Consider the following 22,747-nt stretch of genomic DNA (forward strand, 5'->3'; position numbering starts at 1 on the left):
ATATATATACCAAAAGATTATTTAATTATTTAAATTTTGTTTTGCACTGGCTAGAACCTCCTGTACAATGTTAAACAGAAATACTGAGAAGAGCGATTCTTGCCCTGTTCCTATATTAGAGGAAAAATATTCAGAATTTCACTTTGAATTCTTGGCATAAGCCCAAATTGATCATGACTTATGAACATTTATATATATATTGTTGGATTCAATTTATTAAAATTTTGTAAGATTTTCTTCATGTATGTTTATGAGGTATCTTTTTTGATCTGTACTGTTCATTTGTGACAGGATCTGTCCCTGGGATCTGCACCCCAGGCTAGAGTGCAATGACACAATCATATCTCAGTATGGCCTCTAACTCCTGGGCTCAAGCAATCCTCCTGCCTGAGCCTCCTGAGTAGCTAGGAATACAGGTGTGTACTACCACACCTGGCTAATTTTTTTATTGTTATTATTATATTTTAAAGAGAGGGAGGTCTTTCTATTTTGCCTAGGTTGGTCTAGAACTCCTGGCCTCAAGCAATTCTTCCGCCTCAGCCTTCCAAGTATCTCTGTGCTATTCTTTATTGTTAATGTCTGTGGTGATGATATTATGGTAATTGTGGCCTCATAAAATTCGTTGTATATTTTCCCATTTTCCAGAAACTTTGCAGCTTCGTATCTCTTCTTTACAAAACATCTAGACATGGAGTTTTCTTTCTTAAAGTGTTTTAACTAAAATTTAATTTGTTTACTAGAGATAAAGCTATTTAGGATGGCTGCATATATTTGTGTTATTTTATTCCTTGATGAGAATCTTGATTTTTAGGGGGGTATGAAAACATACCCAGCTAAATATACTTACCTTTCCATACTCCTTTGTAGGTAGGAGTAACAATGTAACACATTTCTGGCCAATGGGATATAAGCAGAAGTAGGCTGGGATGTTAAAATGTTTTTCTTTCATAAAGTGAACTCTACCCCTCCACCACTTCCATTTCCATTTCCAAGGACATAAGCTATCTTTTAGGAAAGATGGAGCAGACAGACAGAAAAAAATCGGAGTCCTCAATGATATACTCCATCAGCTGTTAATACCTGTATACTGAGTCTAGACTTCCTATACGAGTTAAACGAGCTGGTAATTTTATGCCATCATAGGTGAATGTGGAACATGAATAAACTATATGAAAAAAAAAATGATGTTTTGCAATAAAGACATACTTCTACATTTGCAAATTATACATTTCATGTTATTAAATAGTGAAGTTTGTTAAGATTAAGGATTAAACTTAACATCTGTTATGTTATGTCATATTTGCTAAGAAATAACTAGAATTTATACTAGTAGGCTAAATCTATTTTAAACAGTTCATAAAGAAATACATGCAATATAAGTTCATATTGCAATATCTATGTGGCTATAGGACATATCTTGAAGACTGCTAGGGTTTCTTTCTTTCTTTTCTACTTTAACTGCTTTACCCTATCTGTTACCTTGAAAAGGTCATTAAAATGTTCTTTTCTTGAAGAATGCTTCAGAATATTAATTGTGTGTTTGTAGTAGGTTGAAACATCTTGTATTTACAACAAAAGCATCTTAATATAATGTTGTTTCTTATAAAATGAATTGATAGACAAAGTCTCATTTGAAGCTATCTCTGATATAGTCATCTGGTAAAAAACAGGATGAGCCATTCTTCATTTAATTACTTAGAGACAGTATAAAAGTAATATACATAGAAAAATAATGCAAAATCAAGAATTGTTATTATACTTTTAAACTTCACTTTTTCTCACTTTTCACTTCAGGTGACATATGATGTGGAGAGGTAGAGGACAGAAAAAACATGAAGAGCAATGCCACAGAGTTTCCTAAAATGACATTTTTATTCCCTTACATCTATACTGACAGATCTCAGGATTCATTTTTACATGAAGAGAAAAAAATAAGAAAACAAACATTTTTAAAAATGCTACATATAAGACATGGTGATTGATCTCAGTTTAGAACTCAGAGGTACTGACAGGGAGGTTTATTGCCTGCATTTCATAGGTGAGAAAACTGAAGCATTGAAAATCGTGTAACTTATCAAAAAACTTTTCACTAAGGAGAAATAAAACAAAATATTAACAAAAAATTAATGAATAATTTCAATATCCATTAAATCAAATGTCTTAGAATATACATAGTTATGAATTTGTACAAATGTATACATTTGTACATTTATATATTGGTGAAACTACATGAAATAGTAAACTCTCCCAAAAATGTTAGCTGTAAAGGCAAATGGATATTTAATATTTATAATACATTTGAAAATAAAATTCCACTTATTTTTCTAAACACTGAGTTGTCACAAAGATGTTTTCCTTAGGAAAAAACCTGGATGATTAATAATAATGTATGCCAATAATAGCAGAAAATAGAATCATTTTGAGTCTACATTATTATTTTCCAAAGCCACAATATGTTATTATCTATTTAAAATAAAACATGTTAAATTTATTCTAAGGGAAAATAAAAGCAGGCAATCATTATAATTCTGTCAGTTTGATAGCATCTAATTGGTTAAAAGCAGTCATAGATTAAATAAATACTGGATTCTGAACAGAAATGTCAAGCCAGACTTACTTTGTGATTTGTGAATGATAAGATAATGTTGTGGTACTGGTAACTTATGCATATGGATATTATAATTATTATACATTTTGTTAAGCTTGCAGAACTAATCCACTCCTCAACCATATGAACTTTCACAATTTACTTGCAGCCAACACAGAAAATTATTGCTCAACTCCTTCTTTAAGAAGTGACTTTCTAAATAAATGGAGGATGTGTGGCTAGATAACAGCTTCTAACTTTTACTTCCTTATAGTTTACCTCTGGTTATGAGCTTAGGTTATACTCTCCTAGGGATGGTCCTCGCCAGTGACTAAACAGGACTGAGGTACAAGCACCTGGCCATTTAAACCTTTCATGGGCAATCTTTGCTGTAAAACCGTACTCTGATTTAGTAAAGACCTTGTTAGATCTATTTAATGGTCCTACCACTTCACCTGGTCAAATTTGTTTTCTCCCTTCTCCTTTGTTAGGTATTGCACTCCAGTAATATTTCCTACTCCTTACTCATTCAGCATCTCCTTTCCAGAAGACAAAACTAACATAGAATTTTCAGGAGTCATCTGAGAAAGCAGGGGGCAGGATGGTGTTTTAGGACTTGATGACTCGTGGGGCTGGCAATGAGGTCCCCATGCTTGATTGGGCAATGGTAGTCCCTGGAATAAGGTGGCAGCCCAATTGCTAAAACTTTCCTCAGTGCTGACTTGACAGAATGTTCCAATTAAAAGAAACACCCTAGTCTGCTCAGTGATACGGGGCACTGGGAAAGTATAGAGATGCAGAAATGGGAAGGGGAGGAGATGGGAAAGGCACGTATAAGGAAAATTGAATGGAATAAGCTGGTTATTGTTAACTTGTGTTGATGTCATACAGAGAGACAATAATAAGCTAAAGGCTTATCAAACAAGTATAAATGTGAAGGTCAAAGGCTCTCTTTGATACCGTACAAGAAGAGAAGCAGCTGAACACCAAACTCAGGATTTAGTAAGCAGACTGGCTAAATTTCAGAGACAAGGCAATGGTCATCTAAGGCAAGTCTGTAGTGGCAAAGTTTGGCCCTGGCAGTGGTAACATGCCTGGCTGTCTGGCCAGGGATCTGGAAAGAAAAAAGTTAGAAGATGAGAGTGAAGGAGGTCTGTGTGGAGGCATGCAGATGAACATATTGGCATAGGAAAAAAGCATAAAGATTTTAGAATTTAGTTTCATGTCCTCAAGAAAACATCCACCAGAGAAGAAGCAACAAATAAACATATAAAATTGAAGTAGCCAGGCTTTGTTACCAGTCATCCCAGAACTGGCACAATGTACCCATGAAAGGAATAGCCACAAGAGAGTCATTGATTAATTCTAGCAGGCATAGCTGGCTATTCATGACTAGGTTTGCCTTTTCTGTTTAGTGGGATTTCAACCAGAACTATTATGAGTGCTTATAGAATTCAGCATTCAGCAAGAAGACCCACTTTACAGCAAAAGACATATGGGAGTGGAATCAATGATCCTTTCTTTTTTTTTTTTTTTTTTTTGAGACGGAGTCTCGCGCTGTGTCACCCAGGCTGGAGTGCAGTGGCGCGATCTCGGCTCACTGCAAGCTCCGCCTCCCAGGTTCACGCCATTCTCCTGCCTCAGCCTCCGAGTAGCTGGGACTACAGGCGCCCGCCACCACGCCCGGCTAGTTTTTTGTATTTTTAGTAGAGACGGGGTTTCACCATGTTAGCCAGGATGGTCTCGATCTCCTGACCTCGTGATCCACCCGCCTCGGCCTCCCAAAGTGCTGGGATTACAGGCTTGAGCCACCGCGCCCGGCCGGAATCAATGATCCTTTCACACGCTGCAGCACTCTAAGGCAGCTGGCCTTATAGAATGCAAAATGGCCTTCTAAATGAGCAGCTGAAATGCCAGCTCAGAGAAAGCACTCAGAATTTTTGAAGTACTGTATTTTGGCTCACAATGTATTTATGAAACCAGATATTCATATGGTACCATATTCCCAAGAGGAAGTATATATGAGTTCAGGAAGCAAAGAATTTGTTTATGCCTTACTTACAAGTGCTCTGAATTATCTACTAGAGAATTTTATTGTTTCTTGCCACAACAAATCTGGATTCTATAGAGTTGTAGGTTCTGAACCTAAAAAGAGGGACACACTTACCAGGCAACACAGAAAAATCCTCATTGAATAACATGTTTGTTATAGTTGCTGCCAGGACTTTATGGATTCATTTTGTCCAGGAACTAGCAGATCCTGGCAAAGTTAATTGATCATGACCATCAATGTTGTCTTTCATTTTGCGGGCTGAGAGGACTATGTTTTGATCCCAGATCAGCTACTTGGGTACCTGCTGATAATCCCGTACTCCATCTTAAATGCCAGTGAACACATGCTGTAACTTGAGACAGATAAGGTACGATTACATAGGATTCAGATGACTCTAAAATGAAGATTTCTGTTATACATCTAGTTAAGCCACCCTTGGTGTTAGCTGAAGATGAGGAGATTCAAAATAGATTCTGGAGGAAAAGGAGTATGAATACCAGTGATGGGCCTGAGATCAACTTCAGAGATGGGGTCTGTAGTTTATATCATTGTGTTCCCATTTCAGAGTTTTCCTTTAGGCAAAAAGGCCCACAGAAGACAGGAAACAGCTTATCCTTGAATCTGTGCAGAGGTATAGATCTGTATGGTACAGAAAATGGATTGAGATGGTCATGAGAATGTGTCTCATGGACCTTAAACTTTGAGGGTGATAACTGACAAAGCGTCCCATTTGCTACACTCTGAAATTTATCTTCATGTTTCCACCAAGGCACGCTTTCCTCACATTGCTGCCAGCCAGTGACTCATTATTGTAAAGAAACTAACGGAGCCCATTCCTGAAAGAGATGGGAACCCTCAGTTGGCTGACATCGGCTTGAGGATGCCGCTGCACTCCTGTCAACTTCTTCTTAGACTGCATGGCAGTGAAGGACATTTCTATCTAATGTTCTTCTCCTCTTCTTCACTCAGGATTATATTTGTGTACTTTCACATTTGTTCTCAGCCTTCTAAAATTCCACTTCTGTTTTCTTTCACACAAGTATTTCTTGTAATAAAATCCGTGCATGTTTAGTTTTATCTTGGTGTTGCTATTTGGAGTACGAAGACTAACACATTCTGTAAGGCCAGAAGACTCATCAGAGTATTATTTTACATAGAAATGCCCAGAGGACAAAACAGTCAACAAGTCATCAAGAATTTGCTGATGAGACTCATAAATGCATAAACTATGAAGTTCAGTGGTCGCTCTCTCCTGAGGGCTAGGGTTGATATAAGGGGAAGTGAACATAGGAGGTGGTTGATTGATGTCATTGAAATGATGGGACTGCTATTGGCATTGCTTATTGCCAGAAGGCAGAAGATTGCAATTATGAAAAAGAAGTGAATTTAATCTTCAGTGACTCAGATTCAATAGGCATAGCCACAGTAAAAATTCAGGATCCTTTGTACAAATTATCAGACTTGAGTCAGTTTTCAGACACTGAATCTGTGGATTGATAGAAAAAGTAACTGGGTCCCAAAGAGTGAAGGCCTTTGAACATCATGGAGCATGTACATAGTAATGACTCCTCCATCCCTACCCCAAAAAGGCCTATAGACAAAACATGGGAGACCTCTTGTTTAAAAATTGTCAAGAATTTCAAGACAGTAACAACAGAGCTTTAAACTGAGTGAAGGACCCTCCTGAGCCTAGGTTCCGTGTGACTGCATAGGTCACCTGTCCGTGAAATTGGTCCTGCCTACGCTTTGTAACTTGGGTGAGTCTATATTGTGAAATAGTGATGAGACTTTTTGAAGACTGTTAGGAAAAGGTCTGCGTTACTGTTGATGTAAAATCCCTGAAATCTTGTCATGGTCCACCATGTGAGAGATTGGGTTTGGGTAATAAATGGAACCTTGGCCTCAAGTCCAGCATACAGTGGGTCCATTGGATTCTTGGTCCCAGCTGGTGATCATTTCCCAGTCTCTGAATGCATGATGGAGACTGATAGACTTGGCAGTTGAAATAACCCCACATTGGAGTTAGAGCTATCTTAGTGGGAAAGCCAAGAGGAAGAAAACTGTCTCACCGTGGCCAACATAGGAAATTAAATACAATATGTATTGGTAGTGAAGACGAATGCTACACTTAAACATCTAAGGAATACAGGAATAGTAATTACTATCATATCCCTTGTTAATTTTCCAGTCTGGCCCTTGCAGAAACCAGATGGATCCCTGAAGACAGCAGCCAACCAATTGCAAGCCCAGTAAAATCAGACCCCAATTCTAGCTGAGGTGTGTTATTGTTGTTAGAGCAGCTACGTATGGTCTTAGGTGCAGGATATGTAGTTGTTTGTAAGATGCATTTGTTTCTGTCTCAGTTCAGAAACAGGATCAGAAATAGTTCTCATTAAGACAAAGTAGATGCAACCTCACTTCCGGGTATTTATCAAAAAAAAAAAAAAAATGAAGTCAGGATCTCAAAGGGATATTAGCATTCCTATGTTTCATTGCAGGACTACTCACAGTCAAGATGTAAAAACAACCTTAATGGCGATAGATAGATGAAGGAATAAAGAAAATGTGGTATATACACACAGTGGGATACTACTCAGCTTTATAAAAGGAAATTCTGCAGTGTGTAACAACATGGATGAACATTGAGGACATTATGCTAAGGGAAATAAGACTGTTACAGAAAGACAAATACTGCATTATTGCACTTAGATGATGCATTTAAAGTAGTGAAACTCACAGAATCAAATAGTGGAATGGTGATTACCAGGGACTGTGGGCAGGAGAAAATGTAGACTTACAAATAAAAATGGGCATAATGCTTCAGTTATGCAAGATGAATAAACTCTAGAGATTTGCTGTACAACATTGTGACTACAGTCAACAATCATGTATTATACACTAACAAATCTGTATGATAGTAGATCTCATGTTAAGTGTTCTTACAACAGTTTTTTTAAAAAGACAATTGTTGTACACAGCTTCATCCCAGGGATATCTTAACTCCTGCTCTGTTAAAATATACCCCCAAGAGACATGGATAGCCTGACTTCCCTCAGAACATCACATCAATCCATTATATCAGTATTATCATGTGAATCAAGCAGGATAAGCAACAATACATGGCTAATGTACTAGAAATCTGGGTAAGATACATATATGATAGAAGGTAGGAGATAAACTGTAAAGACTCAGAGACCTGCCACTTAAGTATTTTCATGCTTCCAGTGGCAAGTTTCAGGAAAATCTTTCTTAATCAGAAATACAGGTAAGAATCGAGATATTTCAATGCCTATTAAGGATACTTCCATAGATGCTAGACACTCAACAATAAATTTTAGCTGGGCAAATGTAAGATGACCATGAAAAGGGGAAAAAAGCAGAAATAAGCCATTTATCAGAGCAAAGTAATACAACAAGAATGAAAGTGAAATTGATGCTCTATAAAGAAGAGGCCTGAAGAGGTTTTGCCCAAAGTGAAGTATATGGGAAGAGGGAGCCACACATACTGAAAAACACATTCTCTCTTAGTGATGGAATCTAAAGTGTTGGTTTTTCTGAGAGTCATATATTCTGTAGCTTAGCATTTTCATGCATATATTCATTTATTGATTCATTACTATCACTAGCTACATTGCAAAAATATCTGAGACAAGAGGGCCTAGCGAGAACTATGAATTTGCTCTTTTTCTTAATATCACAACCTGTGCGTGACTTTATTTGAGACAGTGTCTTACTCTGTTGCCCAGGCAGAGTGCACGGCATGATCATAGCACACTGCAACCTTGACTTCCCAAGCTCAAACTACCCTCCTGCCTCAGCCTTCCAAGTAGCTGGGACTACAAGTGTGCCTTCCAAGTAGCTGGGACTACAAGTGTGCAACATCACACTTCACTAATTTTTTATTTATTTTTAATTTTTTGGAGAAACAGAGTCTCACTATGTTGCCCAGGCTCCTTGCCTCAAGCGATCCTTCTGCCTTGGCCTCCCAAAGAGCCACCACACCCAGCCATGCATGACTTTAAATATGGAAAATAATCCAGGTATCTTCAGAACACTCACAATTAATTTTGCCATGGAAGGCACTGAGGAGAAAGAGAAAATTTACCTTAATGCACCTATTTGTTAGTCATATCTTTCATTACAATTTTAGAGAAAACATAAAAGAGCTGTTCTATTTTTTGAAACACAAAAGATTGATCAGTACTTTTTTTGTTGTTCATTGTACTTTTTAACATATAAGCAAAAATATTTTCCTCTATTTTACTATTAATTTAGAATGTTTTATTTTACTGCACACATATTTAAATCCATGTTAACCTAGTTGATTTTTAAGATTCATAAAACCATGCATCCTTCACTCCATTTAATCTCTGTGATTTAACTTTGTGTATTTGCACATCCGAAGTTTGTGTTAAAAGCCGTTTCAGGTTATTTTTCCAGAAATAAACATAATATTCCCCAATTTTTCAGTTAAATTCATAAGTATAAATATTTTACCACATGTTAACACATTATTATTAATATTCTCAATTTTCCATTTTATTTTAGAATTGTAGACAATTGTGTAATTGTTTCTTTTTGGCTAAACACTTTCACCTGTTTTATTCTGTATTTGGCTTTGTTTTCCATATTTCCTTTTCTTTTAGTAAAGTTAATTCTAGACATCTCTGACAGTTTTTTGTTTTTTTTTGTTTTTTTTTTGTTTTTTTTTTTTTAAACATTGAACTTATACTCTCAAACAATTCTTGACATACTGCTTCTTAGACTGGAGATATGCTAAAAGTACCAACCTAAAATTCAGTAAAAATACAAACCTAAAATTTAGTTTCAGTTTTTGAATCTTGATATAATCAACATTCTTAAACTATGTATAAAATGTTGATGCTGTTTTATTATACAGTTAAATATATTCATAAGGAAGGAAAATATCAAAGTATCCTTACCCATAGGAGGTTTGCTATTAAGTTCCAAATAAAAAGCAGTATAAGTATAAAAATAATTTATAATAAAAAAATCAAAATATCCTGTGATGATTAATATTGTCAATTTGATTGGATTAAAGGATGCAAAGTATTTTGTCTGGGTGTATCTGGGTGTTTCTGGGTGTTGTGGGAAGAGGTTAACATTTGAGTCAGTGGACTAAGAGAGGAAGACCCACCCACAATGTGGGTGGGCACCATCCAATCGGCTGCCAGCAGGGCAGGAAAAAGCAGGTAGAAGGCGGAAGAAGCTGACTTGCTGAGTATTCCAACCTTCATCTTCTCCCATTCTGGATGGTTTCTACTCTCAAACATCAGACTCCAAGTTCTTTGACATTTGGACTCTTGGACTTAACACTACTGGTTTCCCAGGGGCCCTTTTTTTTTTTTTTTTTTTTTTTTTTTTTTGATAGAGACAGAGACTTGCTCTGTCACCAGGCTGGAGGGCGGTGGCGCAATCACGGCTCACTGCAAGTTCCGCCTCCCTGCAAGTTCCGCCTCCCAGGTTCAAGTGATTCTCCTGCCTCAGCCTCCGGAGTAGCTGGGACTACAGGCACGCGTCACCATGCCTAGGTAATTTTTGTATTTTTAGTAGAGACAGGGTTTCGCCATGTTGGCCAGGATAGTCTCCATCTCTTGACCTCCTGATCCATCTGCTTCGGCCTCCCAAAGTGTGCCAGGGGCTCTTGAGTCTTCAGCCACAAACTGAAGGCTGCACTGTTGGCTTCCCTGCTTTTGAGGTTTTGGGACTCAGACTGGCTTCCTTGCTCCTCAGCTTGCAGATGGTCTGTTGTGGGACTTCACCTTGTGATCCTGTGAGTCAATACCCCTTAATAAACTCCCTTTCATATATACATACATCCTATTAGATTTGTCCCCCTAGAAAACCCTGACTAATCCATATTCTGATGTGAAGTCACCTATTTGAAATCAGAAAAAGAAAAAAAAGACACTTTTTTCACATTTGAAAGAAGAGTAAGAGAGTAGTTCATAATTTTTCGTTCAGACCTATTGAACCAAGTTTATTGTTTTAATGAGGTACAAAAGAAAGAAAATATAATAAATTAGTGGAATAAGTGTGACATCATCAAAACTTCTTATTTCAGACTTACGTTAAATATAAACATGTCGACAAAGCTCAGTGGATGAGAACTGTATCACAAAGGAATAAATGAAGACATGGCTTCAAAAACATTACCTGTTTAAGTATCTCTCTATATCTATCTATCTATCTATCTATCTATCTATCTATCTATCTATCTGTCTAATTTTCTCTGTTTCCCGCTCTCTCTATGTGTGTGTGTCTGTGTGTGTGTATGGGGTGGTGGAGCCGACAGTGTCTCTTTTTCTTTCTCCCTGCTATTTTCTTACAACTGACTTTTTTCTGCATAGGTAGGTTTGTTCTCTCCTGTTGGACTCTGGAAACTTGAGCAAGATCCTAAGGAGAAGAGATAAACTGAGGCTGGCACTTTTTTTTTTTTTTTTTTTTTACTGCCTCAGAATTTTTGCCATATCCATTTGTATTTTGGGCTGGAGGTTGAATTCTAAGCAGAAAGGCTCTGAGTAATAGTATAGTTGTAAGATGTCTCTCCAGACTAAGGAAACAAAGCTTCTAATTCAGAAGCTGCCAGGGAGGGGAATCCCACTGAACACATCTGGCCCTCAGTTGAAACTTCTAGGTCCTAGAGGGAAGGCAAATAAGAAGAGAGAGATTTAGCAAAATTAGACTCCTGCCTCAACTCACATTGGTCCATGACTAGATCATGGCCAGCACTCCCAACACCATTTACCCAGGTGAAAAAACTAACCCTTTCTGGAGGAAGAAAATTTATAATATTTTGTAATTCTTAATATGCAATTTCTGGTGTTTAAATAAATGTTTATGCATTCCAGGAAACAGGAGCATAGGATAAAGACTCAAGAGGAAAAACAAATAACTAAAACACTCACAGATTTTCCAGATATTAGAATTAGTGGTATAACACTTTAATAAATAGTATTAATGTTTACGAGTGGCTATTTTAGAACTAAAAGAATAACTGGTAAAGAAATTAATAAATGTTTTGGATAGCAGATTAGATACAGCCAAAGGCTATATTTGTGAACTCGAATGTTGGTCAATAGAGTATGTCTACATGTATCACAGAAAGAAAAAAAAAATTGAATGAAAATATTTTATCTTATTTGTAATCATAGTCCTAGAAGAGAGAAAAATTACTCAGACATAATATTGGAGGAGATAATAGCCCTAAATTTTTCAAAAGTGACGGAAAAAAATGAAAATAGCAGCATCAAAATCTCTGAGAAATTGAAACAAAATAAGCATAAAACTACATTTGACATACTGTAACACAATTGTTTATGCAAATACAAGAAAATAATTTTAAAACAGAAAGAAAATAAAGATAACAACTTTCACAACTTTCTTAACAGAATCAACATAATTCAGCAGCTGATGTTTTAAAAAGTATGATGCATTTCTGAGGCGATTCTCTTAATATGCGTAGTCAGAAATTCCTTTATTTACATTTATTCAGGTCTTATGTTTACAGCTATAAAAGTAAAGCTATTTCAACTTTTAAGTCTTCTTCTCTTTTCCTGACATTTATTCATTGATTCTTTTATGTTACTGAGGTGGTGTAAAAGTAATTGTGGTTTTTGCCATTGCTTTTAATGGCAAAATTATATAGACCAGCTAGCTGTAATCTACATGTATCATGCTAGAAATAGGAACTATAATGATGTGGAAAAAAAAAGTTATCCTCTATCTATCATTGTTTCATTATTTCCAGTTTTTGGTCTTTTTCTTCTTTTTAATTTTTGATAATAATAATGAATTTCTTAAAATTTTCTTAATTAAGGAAAGGTAATCAGATGAACTATAAACTAAGGTTATAGCAATATCTTTAACAAATTAGTGATGTTGGTAAAACTAATTGCTAAATTGTCATTGAAATTTTGGCACTCTACTTCTATCAGTCATAGTTATTTTGCTACTTACTAAACTAAAATAACTAATTTATAGGTTTTGATTGGCAGGTCACTTAAGTACACCATCCCAGGATTCATATTGTAAGCATGCATAGCAATTAAATTCTTTATAACATTTGCAGCAATCATAAATAGTTTTCTGTGTAGATATTTATTTAAAGTCTATTTTCCCACTATTAGACATTATGCTTTGTAAAAATAGAATAAATAGTAGACCATCTATTAAAGATAAATGAAAGAACAGAATGAAAGGAAGAAGAAAGAGAAGGAGGGAGAAGAGAAGAGGGAGAGAAAGAGAAAGAAATTCATGCAGGTATTAGTCATTTATAATAACTCTTCCAAAAATTTTATGAAGAAGTTTCCAATGTTTCAAAAACATTTCTAGGGAGCTACTAAACTTGGTGGAGGATATTCTGCGTCCTTTGTAATAAGAAATGGATTCCATTTTGGGAAGTTGACAACTGACAGATTGTAAGCCTCATCCTTCCCCTTTCCCCTTGTGCACCACATCTAAAAACCTGATAGAAAAGCCTGGTTGTTCTGTCCCTTTTCACCAGGGGATTCCGAACCATGCAAACTTCTGCCTGTGTGCAGGAAGCCTGAACAAAATGGAATAAAAACCTTCAGCCAGTCTCCTTTCTCAAGACTGTCAGAACTGCTATGGAGAACTCTCCTGCTTTCCCCAGAAAAGGCTTAACTATGTAAGTAACAAATTTCTTCATGTCCTCTTGGTGTGTGAGTGGTGTCATCAGTCTTGACATTTAAACTAGATTTTGGGTGAAATTCTATTCTGATTATATAAAGTGAGCAATATACAACATCCTTCTATGTATATTTTGATTTGAAGTTAATTTACATATCAAAATATACGAGAAATGATGCAAGTTAGAGAATTTGAGATATTTCATAATGAAAAAAAATTATCAAATGCCATGTTAATTTATGTCTCAAAACCAGGCTCTTTTGCACATTTTAGGAACTGTTTTTTAATATATACTTTGGCAAAAGAAAAGTCTCTGATTTTGGTGGTAATAGATCTTTTGACTCATTATAGAAATCTGTATCAAACTATCATAACTATCATAATGAAATTACTTAATTTCATTTTATATGGTTAAGATTTCATTTTTTTTAACTGTCGTTTGAATTGACATAGCAAGACTTAAAAAAAGTAACAAGGAAGGCTACATTGGTTCCGGGAGTGTGCTCTTAAAGATACATTAAATTTATTCCATTGCATTTTTAAATTTTTATCTACATAAGAGAGATCCATGCTACATTGTGCCTCTCTGGAGGAAACCAATTTTATTAATGCAGGCTAAATACCAGGAGTATTTTTCTTCTGACCTACGTTGTTGTACTGTTCTGATTTGTAGTTTTTAAATTTTTCCCATTCTGTATTTGAGAACACCATTCTGAAGAAGAAAAGTATTAACTGTTGTTATAATATTTTTGACATAATCAATAATTTTATTTCATAGAACACATTTTTCTAGATTCTGAAGTATTGTCTCTGCTTGTGTAGAAGAAAAAGTCTTTTCAATCATGAACTATTTGAACTTACTATGTTGGCTTCATTTTCAACACAAATAATCAGAGATAGTTTTATTTTTGATTTTGACTTCCAGATCCCTAAACACATGTTGTGATTTTGAGTTCTACTATCTTTAACCCCATAATATTCTTCCGCCTGCAGTAACTTTATCACAGTTTTGTTAATTTTCTTATTTAAATTTTGTTTTGTTTTTCTTTGTTTTGTTTTGGTAGAGTTAGGGTGAGGTTTCACCATGTTGGCCAGGCTTGTCTCGAACTCCTGACAAGTGATCTGCCCACCTCGGCCTCCCAGAGTGATGGGATTACAGACGTGAGCACTGCAACTGGCTGAAAATGCCTTTTTTTTATTTTGAAGTGTGGTTTGGAAGTCATCCATGTACAATATATGCTGGTAAAAAATAGAGCAAAACTATTTTCCAAAGTATAATAAGTATTCGGCATATCTATTATAAAATAGAAAACATTCTCAACAATAAAAGTACCATCTACTTGTAGGTAAAGAGTAATTTATAGTATCTGCTTTCCATCTTTAAGGAACCAAAAGTATCCTCCTAGGCATTGAGCAAAACAAGCCATTTCTCTCCTCCCCCTCCAGACTTCTCTATAGATCCTTTGGCTTAGTTGATCTGTAAGAGAATACCCATCCCTTGTTATGTTTACAATTAGTAAATTTTTGTGAGTGCAAGCAGCATTATTCATGGAAATCTTAAGGTATCACATCCTAAATCATACAAATTCTTATTCTCGTATCATTATTTGTTCTTGTCTTAGTCTATCCCCACTGCTATAATAAAATATCACAGGCTGGGAAGTTCAAGATCAACATGTGGGAAGATTCAGTGCCTAGTGGGGGCCCGTTCCTCATTGACAGCACCTTCTTGCTGCATTCTCACGTGGAGGAAGGGCAAAAAGGGAATAGCTAGTTACTGCCAGCTTTTTAATATTTATTTTATTTTTTGATTGTTTTAATTTATTTTTTATTCACCAGGTTTTTGGGGAGCAGGTGGTATTTGATTACATGAATAAGTTCTTTAGTGGTGATTTCTGATATTTTGATGCACCCATCATCCAAGTGGTGTACACTGTACCCAATCTGTAGTCTTTTATTCCTCACCTCCCCACAACCCTTTCCCCCAAGTCTGCATTGTATGATTCTTATGCCTTTACGTCCTCATATCTTAGCTCCCACTTACGAGAACGTACAATGTTTGGTTTTTCATTCATGAGTTACTTCGCTTAGAACAATAGTTTCCAGTTCCATCCAGGTTGCTGCAAATGCCATTATTTTGCTCATTTTTTGGCTGAGTAGTATTCCATGGTGTGTGTGTGTGTGTGTGCGCGCGTGTGTGTGTGTGTATCATTTCCTTTACTCATTGATTGATGGGCACTTGGGCTGGTTCCATATTTTTGCAATTGCAAATTGTGCTGCTATAAACATGCATGTACAAGTATCTGTTTTGTGATGACTTACTTTCCTCTGGGAAGATACCTAGTAGGTTATCTTCTGGATATATTTGCTGGATCGAATGGTAGATCTACTTTTAGTTCCTTAAGGAATATCCACACTGATTTCCATAGTGGTTACACTAGTTTACATTCCCACCAACAGTGTAAAGTGTTCTCTTTTCACCACATCCATGCCAACATCTATTATTTTTTTGCTTTTTTGATTATGGCCATTCTTGCAGGAGTAAGGTGGTATTGCATTGTGGGTTTGATTTGCATTTTTCCATGATAATTGGTGATATTGAGCATTTTTCCTTATGTTTGTTGGCCATTTGTATATCTTCACTTGAGAATTGTCTATTCATTTCCTTAGCCCCTTTTTCATGCGATTGGTTGTTTTTTTCTTGCTGATTTGAGTTCTTTGTAGATTCCGACTATTAATCTTTGTTGGATATGTGGATTGTGAAGATTTTCTCTCATGCTGTAGGTTGTCTGTTAACTCTGATGATTATTTATTTTGCTGTGCAGGAGCTCTTTAAAGACCCATCTATTTATCTTTGTTTTTGTTGCATTTGCTTTTGAGTCCTTGGTTGTGAAGTCTTTGGCTAAGTCAATGTCTGGAAAGGTTTTTCAGGTGTTATCTTCTAGAATGTTTATGGTTTCAGGTCTTAGCTTTAAGTCTTTGATCCATCTTGAATTGATGTTGCTGTAAGGTGAGAGAACAGGGTCCATTTTTATTCTTCTATGTGTAGCTTGCCACTTATCCCAGTATCATTTATAGAATAGGGTATATTTTTCCCACATTATGTTTCTGTTTACTTTGTCGAAGATCATTTGGCTGTAAGTATTTGGCATTATTTCTGGGTTCTCTATTGATCTCACATAGACACCATTGGTCTATGTGCATATTTTTATAACAATACTATGCTGCTTTGGTGACTATAGCCTTATAGTGTGAATTCAGTTGGGTAACGTGATGCCTCCAGATTTGTACTTTTTGCTTAGTCTTGCTTTGAGTATGTAGACTTTTTTTTTGTTCCATATGAATTTTAGGATTGTTATATCTAATGCTATGAAGAATGATGGTATTTCGATGGGAATTGCATTTAATTTGTAGATTGTTTTTGGAAGTATAGTAATTTTCACAATATTGATTCTACTCATCCATGAGCATGGGATGATGAACATAGATACAAAAACCTTCAACAAAACACTAGCAAACCAAATCCAATAGTGTGTCAAGAAGATAATCCACCATGATCAAGTGGGTTTCATACCAGGGATGAAGAGATGATTTAACATTTCCAAGTCAATAAATGTGATACACCACGTAAACAGAATTTAAAACAAAAATCACATGATCATCTCAATAGAGGCAGAAAAAGAATTTGACAAAATCCAGCATTCCTTTATTGTTAAAACCCTCTGCAAAATTGGCATAAAAGGAACACAGTTTAAGGTAATAAAAACTATCTATTACAACCCCACAGCCAACATTATACTGAATGGGGAAAGGCTGAAAGTATTGCCCCTGAGAACTGGTACAAGACAAGAATGCCCACTTTCACCTCTTCTATTCAACTTAGTACTGGAAGTCCTAGCCAGAGCAATCAGACAAGAGAAATAAATAAAGGGCATCCAAATTGTTAAAGAAGAAGTCAAACTGTCCCTGTTTGCTGATGATATGACTGTATATCTAGAAAACCCTAAAGACTCCTCCAAAAAGCTCCTAGAACTGGTAAACAAATTCATCAAAGTTTCAGGGTACAAAATTAATGTACACAAATCCATAGCTCTGCTATACACCAACAACAACCAAGCTGAGAATCAAATCAAGAAATCAAGCTGCTTTACAGTAGATGCAATATAAAATACTTAGGGATATACCTAACCAAGGATGTGAAAGACCTCTACAAGGAAAACTACAAAACACTGCTGAAAGAAATAGACAACACAAACAAATGGAAATACATACTGCCAGCTTTTTAAAATAAAGGCATTAATCTTATTCACCAGGGCAGAACCTTAATGATTTAATCCCCTCTCAAAGGCCCCACCTTCTAATACCATCACATGCATATGAATTTTGGGGTTTAAGTTCCAGCATATGAATTTTGGAGGGACACATGCATTTCAAACTATACCACTTCTGTGATTAAAAAGTACTTATTTAGCACCTGACATGTTTTGTGAATTTTGAAGAAGGCTGTGAGAACATAGGATAAAGGCCATCCAAGCCTTCTTGGGAAAAGAAGGTTAAAAGGTTTAGAAAAAAAAAAGGAGGCTGGATTTGATTTGAAGCATAAATGTCATCCGATCACTCCCCTTTTCAATACTACATCCCTTCTACAGGAAGGGAATGGATTCATGTGGAAATACTCAGGACAAAGCAAACATTATAGACCAAATAGGTAATTGTATTGAATGTTATAGAACTATGAAGTAGAAGAAACCCTAGGCAACTAGAATTTCACTGGCAGAGCTTAGGTAATACCATAATGTTTTAGTTGGTATATAGTGATAATGTGTTAGGCCATGCTTGCATTGCTATAAAGAAATATCTGAGACTGGGTAATTTATAAAGAAAAGAGGTTGAATTAGCTCATGGCTCTGCAGGCTGAACAGGGTACATGGTGCTGGCATCTGCTTGACTTCTGGTGAGGCCTCAGGAAGCTTTTACTCAGGGTGGAAGGTGAAGTGGGAGCTTGCACATCTCATGCAAGACCAAGAGCAAGAGGGAGGGGAGGGAGGTGCCACATACCTTTAAACAAACAGGTCTTGTGAGAACTCACTCACTGTCAAGAGGACAGCACCAAGCCATGTGGAATTTGCCTCCATCACCCAAACACCTCCCAGTAGGGCCCACCCACAACATTGGGGATCTTATTTCAACATGATGTTTGGCTGGGACAAGTATCTAAAACATATTAAATAATATACATGAAACAAAATATATGCAGCTTATATTAAAGCATATACTATGTTCTATAGACTTTTTTTTGCACATAAGTTTCAGAAAAGTGTAATATCAAAATGAATAGATGGAAGAGGAAACTTAAAGGTATCGTAATTTAAGACTCACTTCCCTACATCTTTCATTTTCATTTGCTAGCTGCCATGTGATAGGAAAACAGACTAAAATAACACTGAGTGAATGTTTATAAGAAACTCACATCCCAGTTATTTGAAACAGATGTGTAATGCTACAGAGGTATACTAATCATTCTATTTAAAGTATATATAAATTGTTTATTATATTTCATTTACTGTTCTAATCACTTGTATATACAAATTTTATTACATTCTATAAGGTATGAAGTATTGGTAAGAACTAGCATTTTGTCTATATTATAATTGAAAATATATAAGATAAAGAAAAATTGGGTAAAATGGCAGATTTACAGACAGTATTCTATAGAACTTGGAGTTGGAAATTATGTAATTTGATTACAGATGAGACACTTGACCACTGAACTCTACTTTCTTGGAATAATAAGGAAACTGTAACAACATGAATAAAGAAATTAATTAACAACATGAATAAAGAAATTAATTTTGATGAGACATTACATCATTTTGTGAAACAGTCTAATAAATTGTTTCACAAATATAGTGACATTCAAAATAAAGCACGAATATTTAAACTTTGTGAGACCATTTCTGTCATTTAGACATGCATTTATCCTGGTATCTCACCTGCCTGTGCCTCAGTCTGTGTTAGATAAGATATTAGTAAGTCAGAGTTATTGTTTAGTGTGAGCTTATATTAAAGTAGGAGGAGGCAGTCATATAGACAAATAAGTAAAATTTTAAAATTCTTGATTTTCTTTTTCTGATATAAAGAGAGAAGGTGCTAACCACTTACACTTGCCACAGCTACTACTCTAAATTTGTAAGACAGGTTTTCCCAAATGACCTTTCAGGGAAATAAATATTATGGAGAATAAATGATTATTAGGGTTCTAGTTCTGAACTCTTACAGAGTCTTTCCTAATAATCAGTTTGGCTGATCCAATCCTAAAACGCAAGAACAATTTATGTTCATCTAGCTGAAGGCAAAGATCTTAATGAGTGAGTAACCTGTTATGGGCCCTTTTCTCTTAGATGTTTGCTCTTAATTTCCTAAATGACACAAGAGCAACTTCTCCTAATTATTATATTGGAGACTTATTTTACCAGATTAACTATATGAATACATTTGAAACACAATCTTTAAAAGCACTATAGAAAGGAAGAATCAAATATTCAGTGTATTTATAAATAAATATATTTGATTAAAGTATTACATGTACCTTATTTTTAAAAGTCAAATACTACCATAAAGCTTATAATAAAAAATACAATTTTCTACCCCTATCTTCTACTATTTATTATTCCCAAAGGAAAAACATTTCGTTTATTTTTCTAATATTGAAAGAAAATTTACATCAATATCTTCATTTTCCAGTGGCAGATATGACCTGTCTAGTTCCTGCTATGAAGGATGTGTAAATATCATTCTTTTATCACCTAATTTTATCATCATGCTAATTTTCTAACACCCACAATTCATTAGGAAAATGCATGTAGAGTCTACCTTAATTTAGTTCATAAGACTTCTTACAGTTTAGTGAAATAAATGGTAATTTATGGAGACACTAAAAGTAAACATTATAATAAAATTGCTTCTGACATAGCTGCAAAGGCATTTTAGAAGATATTGTTCACTCCAGTAACCAGTATCTGGTATAGCATCTTACATGATTACGGGGATATTTCCTTCTAGAAATAAGTATCAGGAAAATGTCTTTCTGTCTGATAAAATGAATTATTTATACCCTCACACTCCCTTTTTATTTCAGTCTTATAGGAATCCTATAGACAAATGTAGCATTCAGTCTACACACATGTACCTACTTGTATATAATAAGGTTCCTGGAATAATTTTTTTGAAAAGTAAGGAGCTATAAATAAACAGAAGGGCAAATAACTGATGAGGGATATACAAATAAAAATGCAATCTAAATTCTTATCCTTACTTTATTCTGCCTTGTGTTATAACTGCTTATATTAGACCTTTTCATTTCCATAGTTTGAGCTATTTTGGTACCTCAGTCATACCTAAATCATTGTTCTTACTATGGTACCGGGAATAGTGTATTATATAAAGTAGATTCTCAATAAATATTTATCGAAGTGGCATGCATAATTTTTATTTCCCTAGACTTCTCCAAATCTAAAATTGTATATTCAATTATTCTGAATATAAATCTTTTTACAATCATCTCTCCAAAGGAAATGTCCAAACAACACCACCATTCTCAATAGTTGCAAACTTATTGTGACAGAAAAATATAAGGCTATAGTATTAAAAGACTAAATAATTTCAGAAATAGTCTAAGTCCATTCAATGCAGCTTTCCTGTCTGCATACATAGGAGTTATAAGTTATATAAGTAAATCTTTGAATTTTCAGAAAGCACTGCCCTGGATGTGATTTCCAGTTGTGTAGATGCCAAGCCTGTATCCATCCCCAACAGAAGCCCAGCATACTTAAATCTTTGCATGGTTAAGAATGAAAGGGAATTGCTACCAAAAGATTCCACTGCCCAGCATAAAACGATGGCCTTCGGAGTTACAACCCCCTTCAAATGACTATAACAAGAGTTCTAAAGGGTTTTTCTCACTGTGTTACTATGCAGTGTGTCTCATTAGGCTACCTACGGTGCAGTAGTTACAGAAAGACTTGACAGATCTAAAATGTCACTACAATCATTTTTACCAAGTGCTGTCACCCATGCTTAGTCTGCTTTTAGTTTTGTGGAAGGAAATGTGGAAAGGCCATAAAGGTCTTTCTTAATGGGAACAAGCAATTTGGTCTCAGCTCTAAAATAAGGACTTTGTTAAGCTCTGTGAGCATCTTGACAGAAATTCACCCTGGTGAACAAAGTGTTTATTAAGATAAAGGTCATCCTATTGCCATGCATCCACCTGCTCAATAGTACATGTGAAATGTATCTATTCATCTAGCTCTTTCTTTGGATAGGTATGTGTATAGAAAAACATAAATACAAAAATAGGCAGATATATCAGGCAGGTGGAAGACAGAATATTAATACAGAAATGTGTGCAATACATTTGTGGACAAGTCTCCATGCTAATACTAAACCCCAGAATTCAATCCCAGGTTGAATTATTCCACTATAAATGGGCTGTGTTATGTTCTACAAGTTTGCCTGTGTGAAAACTGCTCCTGTAAAATTGAAGGCAGAGTTAAAACAGAATATTCACTACCTGTGGAAAATTCAATTCAGGAGACAGGAAAGCGAAGGGTTCCTGTAAACATGCACACTTTTTCCTTGCAAATTGGCCAAATGACTGTCACCCAGGAAAGAATGGAGTAAGGGTTTAGAGAAGGGCAAGGAGTTTTGTTGCTAGAGAATGTCCTTTCCTATTTCAGAACAAACACATTCAGGAATAGAAAGAAAAAAAAAGTTTCTTTCATTCCCCATATGACCCAACTAAAATGGGCTGTTTTGTTGTTTTTAGAACTTCAAGAGACTAACAAAATCACACTCTTCTTTCATGCAGATTTGTTTAACAAAGAGAAATATATCATTAACTCTGTACCAGACATTATTTTAGGTGCTATACAAACACTGATAAACTTTATCATTACAACAAACATAGGTTGAATGCACTAAATATAAGGCAACCGAGGCACAAAGAGGTTAAATACTATGCCCATCATCACACAGATAGCTAACAGCAAAGGCTGGATTCAAAACTAAAATGTATATCTCTGACAGCCTTGCTCTAAACATGGTGCTTCCTCTTCACTGATAGTTTATTTTTGTTTTTGACTAGTCATTAATCATAGGCAAATTTCACAAGATGATGATTCCTCTTTACATAGAATTAGTCTGGATATCTGCTCTCTTCAATGTAAAATTCATAATAAACTTTAGGTTCATGCAATATCAACTGAATTTATTAAGAACAGAACCAAAGTAATATTTATTTTCAAAATTAATATTTATTTTCAAAGTAATATTTTCAAAGCAGAAAGTGTAAATGTAGAGAATATAAATTTACACTCTAATAATGAATCTGGGTGGATCCTGATCAATACATATCAGATATCCTGTCTGTAAGCTTG

This window comes from Papio anubis, chromosome 12, assembly GCF_008728515.1.
Source record: "Papio anubis isolate 15944 chromosome 12, Panubis1.0, whole genome shotgun sequence".
Lineage (NCBI taxonomy): Eukaryota > Metazoa > Chordata > Mammalia > Primates > Cercopithecidae > Papio > Papio anubis.